At 31.4% G+C, this 18,352-nt stretch overlaps 1 protein-coding gene across 1 annotated transcript in view; it reads right to left on the minus strand.

Annotated features, from left to right (window-relative positions):
• Window positions 1-9,767, minus strand: part of LOC118193225 (uncharacterized) — a 34,258-nt gene extending 24,491 nt beyond the window's left edge. The window contains exon 1 of the mRNA XM_085819241.1: window positions 9,749-9,767. The gene's annotated coding sequence lies outside the window, so the exon portion shown is untranslated. The remainder of the gene's footprint in view (window positions 1-9,748) is intronic.
• Between the last annotated feature and the right edge of the window lie 8,585 nt (window positions 9,768-18,352).

Below are 18,352 nucleotides of genomic sequence, written 5' to 3' on the forward strand. Positions count from 1 at the left end.
TTCGAAAATAATATGAAAATAATTATGCAAGGAATTAAAAATAGAACATCACTATCCTGCCTGAGAATAAATTACTAATAACAAGTTGTTCAAAGAGCAAAATATCGAAAACTTAAGTTAAATAATTATTTCTTTTTATTCAATTGAATACACATTTAATTCATAAACATGCATATGCAGGTGAAATAAGCTATGTCAGTAATTCAGGGAAAGAAAAGTTCTGCAAAGAATAATGAACGTGATCCTTTTAGTAAGTGTTGTAACTTTACTGTATTAATAAAAATTCTTAATTACATATGTTTAGCATTCCACATAAAATATTAACTCGTTTATAACACATTTTATGAAGAGTGGAAACAACAGTGGACTTTCATACATTTCATCTTCAGTATAATATGACAATTAAGTCAGTAAGCACCCAACAATATCAACGACACAGACCTCCTTTATGAATTAAAATCCCAGTATATTCCAGCTATGAAAGTAAGAGTTTCTCTAGACTAAGAACTGAAGAAATACAGTTTATTCCTGTCTCATTATGTAGTTAAAGTACGTTAAAAATAAATCTTTGCAGGTAATACTGTTGTTTCTTACTTCCTTGTATAAAGTAAAGGAATCGCAAAAAAGTTCAGGTATCATAGTTCAACGGAAATATTCACTTTGACCTTCTTCGAATCCATTTTGACTATATTTAACGTGACGTGTGTATCTACGGACAGAAAAAAGGACGCTTTTTTCCAAAACAGTTTGGAAAATGAATTTAAAGTGAGTTAAAAGTGGATCTCTTCCCTGACACCTGCATGTACACTGCGGGGGGGAAAGGGGGGCAGTTCTATATCTCTCGTTCTATTGGGTCGATTGACGAAATTCAAATGGCGTTTTTCATATCTCAAAAGCGCGACTTAGGATGTATATTAGATTTATATACAGCATTGCTCTAATGTAGGTATTTTGACAAAAAATCGGACTTCTTCTGATATTACATGCCAATTTTCTCCTATATTTCGATTCTACGACTCAAGTTATTCTTAAATATTAAATTTTGTAAAATTTGGTGCAAAATTTACGGAGAAATTCAAAAATTTATCTTGGTACATTTTTTTCAGTTTGCGCAAAGAATAATTCACTTGGCGAACTTCTTAATTTATAGCAACCTACTTTCTTTTCCTTTTTACTTCCTTGTACGAAGTAAAAAGGAAGTATTGTAATCGCGAAAAGTTTCAGGCAGCATATTTCAACGAAAATATCCATTTTGACCGCCATCGAATGCAATTTAACGATGTTTTTGCGTGACATCTGTACGTAAGGACAGAATAAAATACTCTTTTCCTTCAAAAAAATTATAAAACTGCTTTAAAATTAATTCTGAAGAGAATTTTTTATGGCGTCTGTACAAACGTATGTACGTACGTATCTCGCATAACTCAAAAACGAGTAGCCTCAGAACGTTGGAATTTTGTATATAGGACTGCTATAAAATGTAGATGTGCACCTCGTATTTTGGTTGCAATCGGCCGCACCAAACGTGTATAAATATATTTATATATATATCCACTCTGTTATCCCGCTCATTGATCTCAGTTTCTTTACTCTTATATGTTTGTAAATTGTACATTTTTTGCTTTAAAAATGATTGAATTATGTTGTTTTTATCTTCCGGTTAAGGATTTTATACCTTTAGTAAATCTGTGTGCAATATTTTTAGAATTATCAGCAATTTTAAAGTTGTTTAATTGCCGCTAAGCCTGTTTTTAATGGCGGCCATTGATGTTTACATTTGAAACAGGAGACTAGTGGATTTGTTGCCAATCTAGAGAAACTTAGCTTCGCAACAACAAAGATAACGCATTCATTTATTATTGCCAATTAAATCATGCTTAATTCTTTCTGTAATTTTTTCGAGGAAATAAGTGTTTCAGATTTACTTCCTAATTTTTAATATAGATATTTTGAGTTTTTATGTATTTTTGCCTTCTCGCGAAGTGAGAACTGAAGTAATTATATGAGAAATACTCAATCGTCTGTGAAAAACTATTTCTTTTTTGTTTTGTTTGCTTAATTTCTTTTATACATCATTCTAGCTTTATTATAGTATTTGAATAGAACATGTGGCAACGATTAGATAATTCTATTCTTTAAATGTTATAAATTTTGTGCATTATGAGTTATAATATGAACGAAATATATACGTTAACTGTTATATAATTATTGGATTATGTAACAGTTAACTTATTTTCGGTTATATAATTAATAATACTGTTAAGTGAATCTAGCGCCAGAGTGTTGCTATGGTAAACAAATACTAGAGTGAATTTTAAAGAATGCATTTATTCTATTGTGGTTTATGCGCTGTCGGCGAAGTAGATTTAATTCAATCCAATAAGTTTAAATGAAATGCAAGAACAAATGCGTATAATTTAATATTCCAATTTAATATTCCAATACAAGGAAGTCATGTGGTGTGCACATCAGATTTTTTTCATTGTAAACCAGCGGAAAAAATATAACTTCATACTCTTAAGGGGGCTCATACACCTTAAACCCCTTATGATCTTTTCAATATGTGACTGTTGCAAGAATTTGGATATTTTATTTATTTTAAAAACAATTACTTCCAACTTTTTACAGTTGACTGCATAATATAGCTGCTTTGGGATCTAGTAACCAGAAAGTTTGTGTTGCCACAAATATTTTTGTTATTTGTAATGTTTCCACATTGCGAGCATGGTATTTTAAACATGGCTAATGGTACATACTTGAAATTGGATGGAATTCTTTATATGGGCATTATTTTCTAACTGAACCAAAAATCTGATGAATATTTTAATATTAAAAAAATTTATGCACGAAAACATTACAGATTTTTTTAATAAAATACATTTTACAAACTCAACTCCAAATAAAATAAAAATTTAACATGAAATTCTTAGAATTTTTGGTTCACAGTAGTTTCCAAATGCTATAAAAGCTATACATTAAATATGGAATTAAATTATGCCACAGAATATTTTAAACTGTGCGCGCAAGGTGGAAACACGACGAAAACTTTTGTCACAAAGCGGATTAAAATATAACTATATTTGTGCCAAGACAAACGTTTTGATTAGTATGTGTAGTCAGCTGTAAAATGTTGGAAGTAATTGCTTTTAAAATACGTAAGTTATTCCAATTCTTTCAACAGTCACATATTCGAAGATCTTATGGGTTTTAACGTGTATGAGTCCCCTTAAATAATTTTAACAAAATGCATAAATCACATTTGGCATTTTTAATTGCTTATAACAAATATGTCAAATTTCAAAACGTGCCAATATGTAAATTCACATATATATTAGGAAATTTTGAGTACAAATTCTAATCTTTTGCAACTGCGCCTAGAAATACATCTATTTTAAGATGATGTTAAAAATTTTATAGGTTGTAATACAAAAACATTTTTTTCTAAAAATTTATAAAAAATATTTTTAAAATAAATCATGAAAATTGTGCGAATTATATTTGGATTTTCTAAATCTAAATCTAAATTTATAATTCTGGAAGAAAGAATCAAGTATGTTTAATTAAAAAAAAGAGAGATTTATAAATATGTATAAAAATTCAGTTAACACTGAGGGGCTAAAATTTTTAGAGCTAATTTTGTAAAAACTACTCGCGCAATTTTTACAAAATTTAGCAATTTCGCATAATTTGAATCGTAGAATGGAAATATGGAAAACAAAATGGCATGTCATTTCAGAAAAAGTCCGTTTTTTTGTCAAAATACCTATTTAGAACATTGCTATATATAAATCTAATACATATCCTAAGTCGCGCTTTCGAGACATGAAAAACGCAAGTTGATATAGAACTGTCCCTTCTTTTTTTCGCCAGTGTAGATCCTTATATTTTTTATTGCAATCGGCAGCATCAAAAGTATAAATATAACTCATCTTTCTTACCCAGCTTAAATGACCCTACCTGGCCTTTTTATTCCGCAATAGTTGGTAGTAGTCCTATACTTGCAATGACGAAAATATCCATGTTTTGGCAGTATCAAATTAAAAAAAAAAAATAATATTGGACAAATAAAGAAATTTAACATTTAATGCTGTCTTCGTTTCCTATACTTATGTATGGAAAAGCTTCATACTCGTCATGAAGAAATACATTTATAAGAAGTTGATTCCCGTATGACAGAAGCTGACCGAGATATTTAATTTCAAAATTTGTGATTTTTGATGTCATTTTCAACTTCCCTTGAGGAATCGATTAACTAAGTTAGAATAATTCGAAGAAATAAGTTTAAATGAAGTTCAGCCAAAAATGTTCATAATTTAATAAACGTACAAGGAAGTCTGGTGTTCATATCAGTTTTTTTTTTTTTTTTTTTTTTTTTTTTTTTTTTTTTTTAAGTTCATTTATCCTTAAATCATAGTTAGCTATCAATTTTCTAAAATTTAAGGTTAATTTATTTCCTTTTGATATTCTGCCCCTGTTCTACTATTTACTATTCTACTATTACGTGAAGCTTCCCTTTTTTGGAAATAATCATCTTTTTCAACCAAAAATTTTAATCTTTTATTTTTTTTAAATGATTTTACAATAATTTCGGCTTTTCAGCTGAATTCACCTGAAATTAGTAATTATTTAAATAAAAATCTATGGGTCAACTTTTAAGTTAGAAAAATTATCCTATGAAATAAGGCCCTGAGATTTGTCCACCGGGGCGTCTCAAATTGAGGCAGAGCTGTACATTAGTACGTTGGGACTATACCTGCACGACCAAAGGTAAAATTCTGCTGTCCAACTTACTTCTTACTGTCGTACCTAAAAGAAGGGATACTTCATGGAAGATTTTCTGAAGGAATTAAGCTCGTAATCATGCCAAGCATAAGGAAAGGCATGACAGTGCTCATATAGACTGTTCATTCACAGGGATTTGAACCCGATTTGAAATACTAACGTGCAGCGATCTCATCCGCTCCGCCACTGGACGGGATCTTTGAAAGTTGAGACATATCTGATGCAAGAATGTCATGTTCTCAGAGTTTTGTTCGAACAAAGTTCGACGAACAAGGAATGGGGTTCTAAATTAAAATTCTTATTTATATTCAAACTATGCTTCTAAAAGGCAAGCAAGCTGAAATAAAGCGAACGACTTTGCCATGACCACCTCTATAAGAGAATATTTCCCAGACGAGAAAACTAAGTATGACTGGATAAAAAACCGTTCGAGTACACTGTAATAAATCAGAAGACTTTTCAATGAAGTAAAGGGAACAAATTATAGTCATATCAACAAATTCAACGAGAAAAATCTAAATTTTAGCAATAGCAGCTTCTAAAATTTTGCTTGCGAATTCATACAGAATAACCAGACGTTTCTCACAAGCTATAAATATCTTATTCGGAACAACGCATTTAAGCGAAAAATCTTTCTCGACGTATGTGACAACAAAAACAAATTATAGAAGCAAATTTAACGTATAATATGAAATGCGAATCTAGATAACATCAACACAGACAGACTTCAACAATTTATATAAAAAATACAAGCACATCCCATTCACTTATAATATAATTAAGTGTAGATGACATCTAGAGCACCAGTTAATGCTATTAATGAGTAAATTAGATTAATTTTATGTTAAATATTTTTAATAAAAATTATAGTACTTTAATCGTCTTTACATAAATTACCCACAGCATATGATCTCCTTTAAGTATTATTTTTAAAATGCATTTTTCTAACGGTAGGATGGGGTTCCATGAAAAAAATCTTATAATTCTAAGGCTTCCGCGAGACGACAAAGTCTGAAGACTATTTCTCTAAGAAAACCACCAATGCAGACCAAAGCTCGCCTAATTCATACGTGGTCTTCTTAGAGGCGTTTTAATACATATTAAAATAATTACAGCAAATCTCTAAATATCCGAAAAAAATGGAATTACAGTCCACCTGAAAAATCTGTCCTCTCTCCTTTTTTTTTTTTATTTCGCCATCGAAAGAAGGATTTGAGTTTATGATTTTCTCAATTTATGCTATATCTGTCCACTTTTTAAAGTTGTGTGCATAAACTAGTAACTTCAAGGAAAATTAAGTCTATTTACAAGGAAATGTTTCGCTACATACATTTCAAAGCAATAATTAAATTGACAAAGCATGGAGGAGTTTTAAATTTGTCTTAATGTTCATTAGTACATATCCGAAAAATTTGGAACTTTTTCATGAATCAGTTTAATAAAAAAATAAAAACTTGAAAAAAATCTAAAAGCTTTCAGATTTTATAATACGATTTTTAACGATTCTTGTGTTATAGCGTTTTTTTAACGTTTTGTGTGCTACCTTTATTTATTAAATATCATGTTCTTCGCGCCTAAACCTTAAAATTCAATTCAACAGCAATATCACTAAATATTTAAAAAAAAAAAAAAAAAAAAAAAAAAAAGCATATCTTTATGAAATAGATAATAAAACAAATTCCGAATTCCAAATTTGGACTTCCAGATGCCCATATACGAGTGGAGGTGCCATATACAAAATTTTACACCTCTAGGTCTCTTACTTTTTCACAATGCGAGAAACATATATATATACATTCATGCAGATTCTTCATTATTTAATTTCTTTAAATATAATACAGGGCTCTAATATTTGGTGGCAACAATTTGAAAGGTTAAATGCCGTTTTATAGTGGACGACGCAAAATTCCAAAACGAAATTAATAGCCCTTCTGGGCAAATTGCCGATTTGGGCTAAAAATTCTAAAATTAATTTCATAGCATAATGCCATCTGAGAAGGAGTCTTGTTATAAGGTGGAAGTTTCTTAGCATGCTAACGAAACTGCGTTTGGCGGATGTTACGTATCTAATATAACTCTTAATGTCAATTAAATATCTGCTCTCGCGAGGGCTTGTCTTTTAACATTAAAACAAAACTTATTTTCAGTTAAATAACCTCAAATGACAATGATAACTCTCATCATTCAAAAATTTTTAAATATATGCCAATAAACATAGCATTTAAAAATTATATAATTTTTAGAATTCAGATAGAACAATCTACCCTTATGAAGCAATTCAGTTACTATAATGATTTAATTCTATTGCAAGGATAAAGCAACATCCTTGTAAAAAATTTAAAAAAATTTCAGAATAATATAATAAACAAATGTCGACATATCTTTACAAATAATTAATATATTTTTGCAAAATAAAGTTATCTTAACGACTGCGTTTGTATAAAATAATTTTGCCAAAACATATTACTGAAACACTTAAAAATAGAAAAAGGTTCGTGTTCAAAACATTCATGTTTACTCGAAAATAAACAGGTAAAACTGAAAAATAACAAGCAAATATCTGATTAATAACTTCAGCACCATAAACGTTTCTGAAATAACGTAACAAAATTTAAAACTGTATGCAATACCTGTCGAAAATAAGGGCTTACTCAATACAGGAGCTTCTGATTAACAACCGATACTATCTTTAAAGGTTCGACGCTCCGTTACGAATGGCTTTAACTGCAAACGTTACAACATTGTGCTTTTATCCTGTTGCTAACAAGAAAATCAAAACTGAAACTGTAAGATAACATTAGGAGTGGTTACCAAAAGATGATTCATTCATTGCACGGTAGATGGCGCTCTTATTTCTCCACTGGCTTGCCTTTTCCTGCACTTAATTTGCATCAATTGGCTTTTCCTGTAGCGAAGCAAAACGGGCAACTGAAACTGTTAAGTTTTCAGTTTACACTTTTCGTTACCCTTTTTCGACGTCAAATTCAAGCCATGGATGACGAAATCGATTCTAGTTTTGCATCACGTGAAGTTACTTTTTATCGCATACAATTCGAAAACTATCAAAATTGCAATAAATGTACGCTAAATACAAGGTTGTTATTGCGATTTTGATAGTCACATTGGTGTGTTTCTCTTCTATTCTAATTCGAAAACTGCTCTAAGGTCAGAAAGCCAGCTGATTGGAACTCGTTTCTCGATGAAAAGATACGGGTACATTCTATTATGCTATCGTTAAAAAATTCCGTGCTATTTTGTACAATCAATAAATTTATATTTTAGGAGACAAAACTGCTTACAGCTAATAAGATTATATTCCATAAATTAACACATTTAAGCAGTTTCCCCCTTAGAATTAAAATAGAACGACATCTGAATTGATAGGAGCGGAAACATGTTACAAAAGTCACTTTAGATTCATTCTGTATAAAATAAACCTAAAAAAATTTTTTTTTCAAGCCTTTGATTTTTCTTTAAATCGTGTAAGGAATATTAAATATGTTTACAATTATTATTTATTTTTTTTTAAAAAAATTAGAATCTAAAAACTTCAGATTATACTACAGTCAAACCTATTTTTATGCAGTAGATAGAAGCAGAATAAAAGAAACAGCGCATATATATATATATATATATATATATATTCAGAAATTTCATAAATACGTATAACAAATAATGTCTTAGAACATATTAGAGAATTTTTTTTTTCAATGCTGTGAAGAGAAACCGCATAAAAAAAGCCACAATCAGGAAATATATCAAAGATTTGCAAATTAGTTCGAAAGTGGTTTCAAACAAAATAAATAATTAAATTACACATGAAAACATAAATAATAATAATAATAATAATAATAATAATAATAATAATAATGGAGAAATTTTCAAAATGCACATTCACCGCCACTCGCCGTAGTCCAAAACGTGCATCTGCTTGTGACGAACTGGTTCAAAATTTTTTTCGTCACTTAAAGATATTCCAATTGACTTATATTTTGTTAAAGTCGGTGATAAGTTTTCGCGACGACGGTCGTTTGATCAGTTGCTTGTAAACGTCACGTCACATGTTTTCATTTGTTGCACAATTAAGATTCATTTATTTTACTCTTGTATGGTTCTTTTAGTGTACCGTTGTATGGTATGTCGATGTATGCGACTGTATGTCTCTTAGAATGGATTCATCTAATTTAAATTCGTTAGAAACAGCTGTGGATACTTCGCCATTTGCCAGTCTATTAAATATTTCAGTTTTAGTTTTTAATGCAATTGTCTTTCTCTTTACCTTTTTTTTAGTCAAAAGGGCCAATTTGCCCTGAAGGACTATTAATTTCGTTTTGGCATTTTGCGTTGAAATCATTAAAAGGCTGTATCACTTTTCAAATCGTTGTCACCATATTTTATTGCCCTGTCTTATATTTAAAGAAATTAAATAATGAAGAATCTGAATAAATGTATGTATATATCTCGCATTGTGATAAAACAACGGTACCTAGAACCATCAAAATTTGAATAACGTAATCTTCCATAGAATATGGGCATGCGGAAGCCCTAATTTGAATTTTAAATTTGTTTTATTATCGATTTCAAATTTTGTAACACTTCAACGAATTTTTGATTTGAAAACTAAACGATTCCAAAGAGAGCAATGGCAATAATACTGAACGAAAAAAAATTATCTCCAGCACGTGAGACTCTGCATCGGAAATTCTAAAGATATGCTCATTTTAATATTCATTTGCGATATCGCTTTTGAACTGAATTTTATAGTTTGAGTACGTAGAACATAATATTTAATAAATAAAGGTAACACACAAAACGTTAAAAAAAAAATCCCCTTTGGATGTAATCTAAAATCTGAAACATTTCAGTTTTTCACCCCCTACAGTTATTCATTTTAAGGGAGTAGTTACTTCTAAAATAAAAATAAAGTCATAAAAGCTATACCTAAATAGAAAAATAATTAATTTACCTCTTAATCTCGCAATAAAATGAATCATTTGTCACAGGAGTCGTGAAAAAAATCTATGAACACTAAGCGTATGCTGCTTAGTGGATCGAACGAAAACTGTTGAATGTGCCTTATCGGGAGACTGTTGATAACAAGTGAACACAGCGCCCTACAGTGTATATATGTACACTGATATTTGAAAATATTACAACGATGTTAAAACGATAACGCAGTTCGAATTCATAAAGTGCATAAAAATCGCACAAAATAAATCACACACACAAAAAAATTGTACCAAAAATATCGCACAAAAATCAATCGCATAGAAAAGGACCGCACAAAAGCAGGTTTGACTGCAATATATTGCTGCGTTATTTCTGATACCAGTTGTTACGTTATTTTCTTCCTTCACGTTCGTACGGGGTTTGTGTGCATTTGGAGTGAATCGACACTACTCGATGCAATATCGAAACACACTTTATTGGACGGTATTAATCAGGACAGCTCCAAAGTCACGTTTTACAGTCGTCGAAGATCTACTCGACTGTAAAACTACTCGCTGGAACAATTAGCGACATATTCTTCAAGCTACAACGGTGCAGACAGCTTCACTGCAAAGCACCAGAGTACAGCTCCCGACTCTGTTCGGTCGTTCTCAGAATTACACGTACTCTCGAGACTCTCCGCGCTACAATTCGCGATGCACTCGACGACACACAGAGCACATCTCCCGACTCTTCGGTTCAGTCGTTCCTGGAGCTTAAAACACTCTCTCGACGATGCACTAACCGCGATACTCTAAGAGACTCTTCGACGCACTCGACGACCCACTTGGCACTCGCTGCCCGGCTGTCAACTCGATCGACTCGGCACGTACTGACTAACTCGAGACACTAACTATCTCGCACTCTAGACGAGGCACTCTCACACTAACTGACTGCGGACCAGCAGGGTTTATATAGCTTTCGGCTTGTGTTCGAGAACATTCCGGGCTAAATCGGTAAGAGGTCGTTCCAGACGGTTCTCCATCTGCCCATGGCATATCGACAATTTTGTCACCAAATGGGCGATTTCTCGCCAGATGTGTCAACCCTGATTTCCCTTGCCATTTTATGGCAACCCTAAACCTGCTTTGAGGGGAAGCTATCTCACCGCGCCTGTACATTTCATAACAATATCAAAGAACAGTTTACCATTTTAAAATGGTAACTGATAAAAAAGTTTAACTATAACTGTCCATATAAATATTTCGCGTCTCTTTTTAAATAAAAACAGCCTTTACTGCTTACTCATGAGCATCAAACAGCACGAAAAGTACTTCAAAAGGAATTCTTAATTTTAAAAGCTCCGATGTTAATTTCCATATAAAAAGTGCAAAAACTATTTAAAATAAAAAAGCGAGTTTTCAGATTTTATATTACGCCCAAACGGGCGTTTATTTCACTTGCAGACGCATACACGATTCGAGAGCATTTGGCTTAACGTCACACTGTGCTAAAAATACTTAAAAAAGCTTATCTTTAGAATTTTCGATAGACACTCTCACAAGCCAGAAAAAAAAAAAAAAAAAAAAAAAAAGTTTTACTTCCTACAGAGATGCCACTGCTCACTTTGAAATTGTTGAGTGTTTTAATCAAAAATTCGTTAAAGTTTTATAAAATAAGAAATAGACAATAAAACAAATTCGATATTCGGGCTTCCAGGTGGCCATGCTCGGGTGGAGAACTACGTTATTCAAAATGTGTTGCCTCTAGGTACGGTTGTATTTTCACAATGCAAGAAACATACATACATTCATGTAGATTCTTCATTATTTAGTTTCTTTAAATATAATACAGTCAGTGCTTAAATTGCGCCGGAGCCCACCGGAGTCCAGCTCCGGCGCTTCTCAATTTTTAAGATAAATTGCAAGCCGGAGCGCCCCGGAGCCCTAAATAAGATGAGCTACGGTACTTTTTTTTTTTTTTTTTGATATATATATAAAACTGAACCACAATTTAAAGGGGAAAAAATTAGAATTCTTAGCGTTTTAGTTTAACAATAAGCAGACCTTGCAATACTCTATTTCCCTAGAAATACGAACTCATGACAACATGACCCATTCAAGTAAAGTCCCCTCACTCACATGCGAAAACCTTTCTCATTAAGAAAAGAATAAATTTGGGGGAGTTTTTTTAGGAACGCGTAAATTTCTCGCCATGCCGAACGCGTATCTAGTGTATTGTTATCGATGCTTACAGTTACTTATTCTCGCAGGAAGGAAAATTTGTGTTCTTAAATGTGCGTGAAGTGACAGCGAGTACAATAAGAGTGAAATACTGATATAAACTGCTGAAGTATGTCCTATACATCGTTTTCCTACAGTATCCACTAATGGGGGAAGGCGTAACCAGCAACTTTACATTCATCCTTAGGAGTTAGATTCAGGACTCATTTTACCCCTGACAGACATCTGCTTGATGGCTATAATTATATCAGCAGAGAGCCGTGGTCAAAGAGAACGTTCTCTCTTTTTGTTTCCATCCACTCATACCCTCATTCTGTTTCGCCCGGGAATTTTCACCAGCTATACTTTAAAGTATTTTTAATTTTTGTGATGATAAAAGACCCCCCCCCCTACGAACAAAGCTTAAATTGGGCCGGAGCCCACCGAATCTCGGCTCCGGTGCTTTTTAGTTTTTGTAATAAATCATAATTCTAGCCGGAACGTACCGGAGCCCTGAATAAGAAGGCTGCGGCACTTCTTTTATGTAATTCATGTATTAAAAATCGCGTATTAAATTTCAATTTATCTCTTTACATTTTATTTAATTTTAATTATATAATTACTTCAATCTTTAGTTGTTTCAATAAATAATAATTAATTATTTAATAATCATCAATTAAATTATAATTAATTAATTATATAATAATTATTGATTAAATAACAATTTATAAACATTAAATAATTTGATAATAACTAACTATTTAATTTTTAAATTAATATTGAGTTTAATAGTCATTTTTATTTATTTATTTACTCTTGTTCCTCTTCGCTGACGGTCTTCCATAAGACTCCGGCACTTCTAATCTCAGAAATTAAGCCCTGAATACAGTGCAATAATATTTATTGGCAACAATCTGAAAAGTGATTGGGGCATTTAAAGTGATTCGATTCCAAACTTTAAAAAATTACGGAAATTCCAGAATGGATATTAATGGCAAATTGCTTCGATGGATGAACTGCTTCTCTCCTATTGTTACAAGTAATAATATCAAAGGAAATTTCAATCACAGTTTAAGCTGTGAACTTTATTCCTATCTCATAAATTTGATTGCGATTACATGCTGCTGAAACCCTTCTTCGGTAACTGCAAAATTTCATATCTGACTTCGTCCATTTTGCCCGAGCTCCGAAGACAGAGGCGGATACTTAATTTCTTACGGCAAACTCTTTAAGTTTCTCGAAATCAAGATAGTAAAAGAAAATCATTGTCTTTTTAGATTCAAGAATATTTAGAAAGTCTTTTTAAACAGTTTGGCAACCTTTTCGTAAGAATGTGTTGCGAAGTATTGCTCAATCATAAATATTCGTTCTGCGTTGAAATTCATCCACCTCTTGTATCAAATAAAAGGCTTTCCTAACAAAGAATTTCTAAAATTTTCTGTTGTATTTGATAGTTCTTTCTGTAGAATAATCAATGGTTAGAAAACAAATTTCCAATTCTTCGTGTGAGTTTATGGTTTGATGTCTGAAAAATTCAAGATTTTGAATGTAATATATTGAAATAATCTGTGGTAATTCTGTATTATTTTGTAATTGCTTTAACTCTGGCAGTTCACTTACCCTTCGAGTCTTTCCCCACACTGCTGCGTATTTTAATTATTTACATGAAAATTAGCAGCATCTTTTTTTATAGATTTCTCATAAAAATAATGTTTTCTGGTCAGTTACACGTGGAGCAATTTTTACTTTATTTTAATACAAATTCTTCTTTAATAAATTTATTGTTTTTTTCTTACCTTCTTCACAATTATATTCGCCTTTAATTTAGAATTTGAATTTGGAACTTTGCTCTTGAATTTTGCTTAATTAGAAACCAGCTTAATTAGACCAATTTCACATGGAAATAGAAACTTTTCATAACTAAGATAATTAAGAAGGAAAGAATATATTAAAAAGAAGAAGAATTTTTAAATCAAACCTTTTAAGCACTTTAGCAGATGTCACGGGAAGGCTGAAGCCCTATGAACTTCGAACGTTTTATCATAATTTAAACGCGATTAAGTAAACACATTTTAACATGTTTGTGATGATATTATCACAAGAAAATAGATAACGTAAATGTATGCACTAAATGGCTGATATTTAGGAATTACGTCACATTTTTCATTACGAAGATCTACCAAAATTATATATTGTTTCTTTTTAGAATTTCCGTTCGATTGTTTTTACGATGATTGCGCACAAAGCCCCTGAAAAAGGCTTCAGAAAAGTGTAGTTTTATGTGCATAGAAAGAGGAGAATAAATTGTATATTTTTCACATGTACTTAATACATATTTTGTTAAGAACTTGGAATATATAATATGCAATTGTTGCTAATTAGTTAATATAATAATTCCTTACTTTAGTTTATTATGAAGTATTTATTTCTATTATTAAATAATGAAGAATCTGTATGTATGCGTGTGTGTATATTCCTCGCATTGCGGAAAAACAATGAACATCCCAGAACCACCTAGTTTTGAATATATACTTTGTTTGTCCACCCCCAACATGTAAATCTGGAAGCCCGAATTTTGGATTTCGAGTTTGTTTTGCTACTCGACAAAGGGTAAGATACGTTATCTTTCAAATTTAATCCCGTACTCAAAGAAATATTCCGCCAGTCGGCAAAGTGTAAAATATTTATCTCTCAAATTTAATAAAAAAAAAAAAAATAGAAATATATTACCATGTCAGAAATAAAATATATGTGTGTCTCAAACTCTGATGTTTTGTCATTCGACAAAGCGAAATATAATAGTCAGACTATAATCTCTCTGTTATTGCACTATTATTAATCAGACTATAATCTGTATCTATAACAGACTATAATCTGTTTGTTAGTGACAAGCAAACTAGGTGATTTAAAAGTAAAATGCACTTTCTATTTTTTTAAACCTTTTAAATCTAATTGATTTAATTTAGATAAAAATGCATTTCATTCATGATATATCTAATTAAAAAACCTTAAATATTTTAATGAAATTACACTAGCTGTAATCATTAAAATCCTTTTACATACTTTTTTTTTTATATAATAACTATTTTAGGCGGCCGGGCACGCAGGGACTAATTTAATAAAAACATAATTTTTGTGAAATACATCACAAAAAAAAAGCATGTATTCAAATTTATTACAACTAAAAATCTAATTATTCTAATTAAATTCAATCTCAATTAATAAAATCTATTTATATAATATTAGTTGTTTATCAGTTCCTTCACGGAAAATTTATTGTTTTTAACAATAAAACATAATTTTATTAACACAACATAAATGTTGTGTTAAATTAATTTTCTCTAATTGAATTTAATTAATTAATTCTCTAAATTAATTATTTTCCCCCTACATTAATTTAATTTCTCTAAATCAAATTAACTTAATTCTAACTTAATTTTTCTCTTCAAAATTTTGTAACCAGTAAGAGGCGGAATTACGTAAGATTGTGTACTGTAAGGAATTCTTTTTCTGTCTGTTACCAGGCAACATTCAGCATATGGATTCGATAATTCGAGGGCAGGTCAAAGTTCATGAGTACATCTACGTTTCTTCGTTACATAACTTCTTTCTTTTCTTTTTATAAATATTTCTACCTCTTTTGGCACCTATGTAACAATCTGATACATGAACATTTGTAACGATCTTCAAATAAAATTTTGACGCCTTGATTAGAGGTTTCCAATACATTGGCATCAAAGGTTTGGGGCTTTTTTGCCCCCTGCCTGTTTACCGTTGCTGATTGCGTACATGAGGATTTTTTATGTGTGCTCATTCTATGTACAGAAGTATGATTAATTCAGATTATCTTCAGGTGACCGGCCTGCGGATAAACCAAGCTCTTTCAAAAAGGAAAATTAGTTTATTGCGGGATGACGAAAAGATAATTACCTGAAACCATTAAGGTAAAACGAAGTGAAATCAAATGGTCACAGAACGAATCATTTTGTTTGGTTCTGCAATAAAGGGTAACAAGTTATCCCTGCATGCGCAAAGGCTGCTGGCCACAATTTAGAAGCCTTATCTACTTATTATTATTACGAAGACCTATTTTACAAAACTGGGCATTGCCAATACCTTTAAGAGCAGACAGACAGACAAAGTAGACAGATGTCTTGTTTTGCACCCGCTAAGTCTTTCTGCACCGATGGGCGAAAAATCAAGCTTAGGTGCGAAGGCACGGTATAGAGAAAGGGGGCAATTTTTATTTCAGAGGAGAATAAAAAGGAACTTCGTACATTTTATACCAGTTCGAAAAGCCTGGGAGAAAATAAAATTAAAATAAATGGCCCAAAAGGTAATAGCGAAAAAAAAAAAAAAAAAAAAAAAAAAAAAAAAAGAGTGGGGAGGCCTATAGAAGGAAAAGGAAAAGAAGAGTAGAAAATTCCCTATAATAAAACGATTGTGTCTATGACTGTAGTCAAAAGTGAAGAAATCTGTGTTCATTTCATAATGATTTGTTAGCGCTGCAAGAAGGAAAGGAAGATGTTTTTACTTACCAATTTCATGCTTTTGACTTAATTAATAAATTTTTTGCTGGAAAAGTAAGAAGGAAACTTGAGCATTTAAAAATTTAAAATCAGTAGAAAATTAATGCAATTTATAGCACTTAATAAAATTATATAGTTAACTAGCAAAGGTTATTAATAAATTATATTTTTATAAAGTTTTGCTTTTAATTTTTCATGAAAAATATAGTTTAACAAAGATTAGAAAAAGGAAAATAATTAACTACATGAGGGTACCTCTATAAAAATTGTTTAATTAATTATCAAATTATTTTTTCCCATTTATTAATCTAATTTTTTTTAGTGAAAATTATACCTTGTTTCGTTACAGTCTTCACCTCTATAAAAATTGTTTAATTAATCATCAAATTGTTTTCTTTCATGTTTTGTAATCTGATATTTTTTTAGAGATAATTATTTTTTGCTTTGTTTTAGTTCATTCTTAAAATGTTGTTAACCTTTTCATGTACAACCCAGTCAATTATTTCCATTTCTGTCTGTTAATTATAACAAAAGTCAGCTATACAATATTCCAGTAGAGGATTTCGATTTATTAGATTATGGAAAAGCACACTAGGGCTATCGGCTTAAGAAGATCGATGCTTTTGTGGAGTATTTTTTCAGGAACTGGCTCATATCAATTTATGTATAAGGAAAATGATGAAAATCTCATGCAGACAGCTCATTCGCTGGGTCGAAATATTAGTGTTCAGAGATTTTACCGCTCGGCCATTGGTGGCCAGTAATATTTCATTTTTACATTTGTTGTTGGAGGATTCAAATTTAAAACTATGTAGAGACATTAGGATTTTTTGGAAGCAAGAGAGATGAAAAATTAGCAACCGCCTTCGCCGGAAATCGAACCTCGGATCTCTCAATTACGCGTTGAGTGTGCTGGCCATAACACCACGAAGGCTCGCTAAGAAGGCGGGAGAAGTACCTTATATACTCCCCCTTTTAAAGGGCGACTGTGATTTTTAGGGGACCGAATCGCCATATCCTGGGTGAGGAGAATCATCATCCAACACCCTTTTAGTTCGGACGCCACTATAGAGACATTAGGATTTTTTGAAAGCAAGAGAGATGAAAAATTAGCAACAACCTTCGCCGGGAATCGAACCGCGGACCTTTCAATTATGCGTTGAGTGTGCTGACCACTACACCACGAAGGCTCGCTAAGAAGGCGGGAGAATTACCTTATAACTATACCCAGAAAAGTTTAACGCAGATTTTTAAGCCCAAAAGGACTATTATTCCCGAAATAGGATTTTGCATCGAATGACTTTTCAAATTATGCTCCGCAAATATTAGCGCCCTGTATTATATTTAAAGAAATTAAATAATGAAGAATCTGCATGAATGCATGTATGTTTGTTGCAATGTTGAAAATCAAGGGTACCTAAAAACCATCAAATTTTGAATAACGTAGTCCTCCACTCGAATGTGAGCACCAAGAAAGCACGATTTTTTAATTTCGAATTTGTCTTTAGTTCTTTTGATACCCCATTCATGTATATTACTGAAATCTGCAAGTACTGAAACAAAACCTTTTTTTTTAATTAATGCAAAAGAACAGCAAGAATAAAGTGCCTAGCAATTACAGTGCTATCAATTATTTAAGATTATAACTATGCAAAGCAACTAATACAGTTCACACAACACTACTTTTAGTTATTATCTATTTCATATTTTGTAAAACTTCAATAACGAATTTTTGATTAAGAAACTTAAGAAACAAAGATTTCAAAGCCAGCAGTAGCAACATTGTACGGAATAAAAATTTTTATGCCCAGCACGCGAGATTGTCTTTCAGAACTGCTAAAGATATGCTGTTTTTAAGTATTTTTAGCCTAAATGTTCTCGAAACGTATA

Source organism: Stegodyphus dumicola, chromosome 1 (genome assembly GCF_044657685.1).
Source record: "Stegodyphus dumicola isolate Sdum_Otavi_A_Nest chromosome 1, ASM4465768v1".
NCBI classification, from domain to species: Eukaryota; Metazoa; Arthropoda; class Arachnida; order Araneae; family Eresidae; genus Stegodyphus; species Stegodyphus dumicola.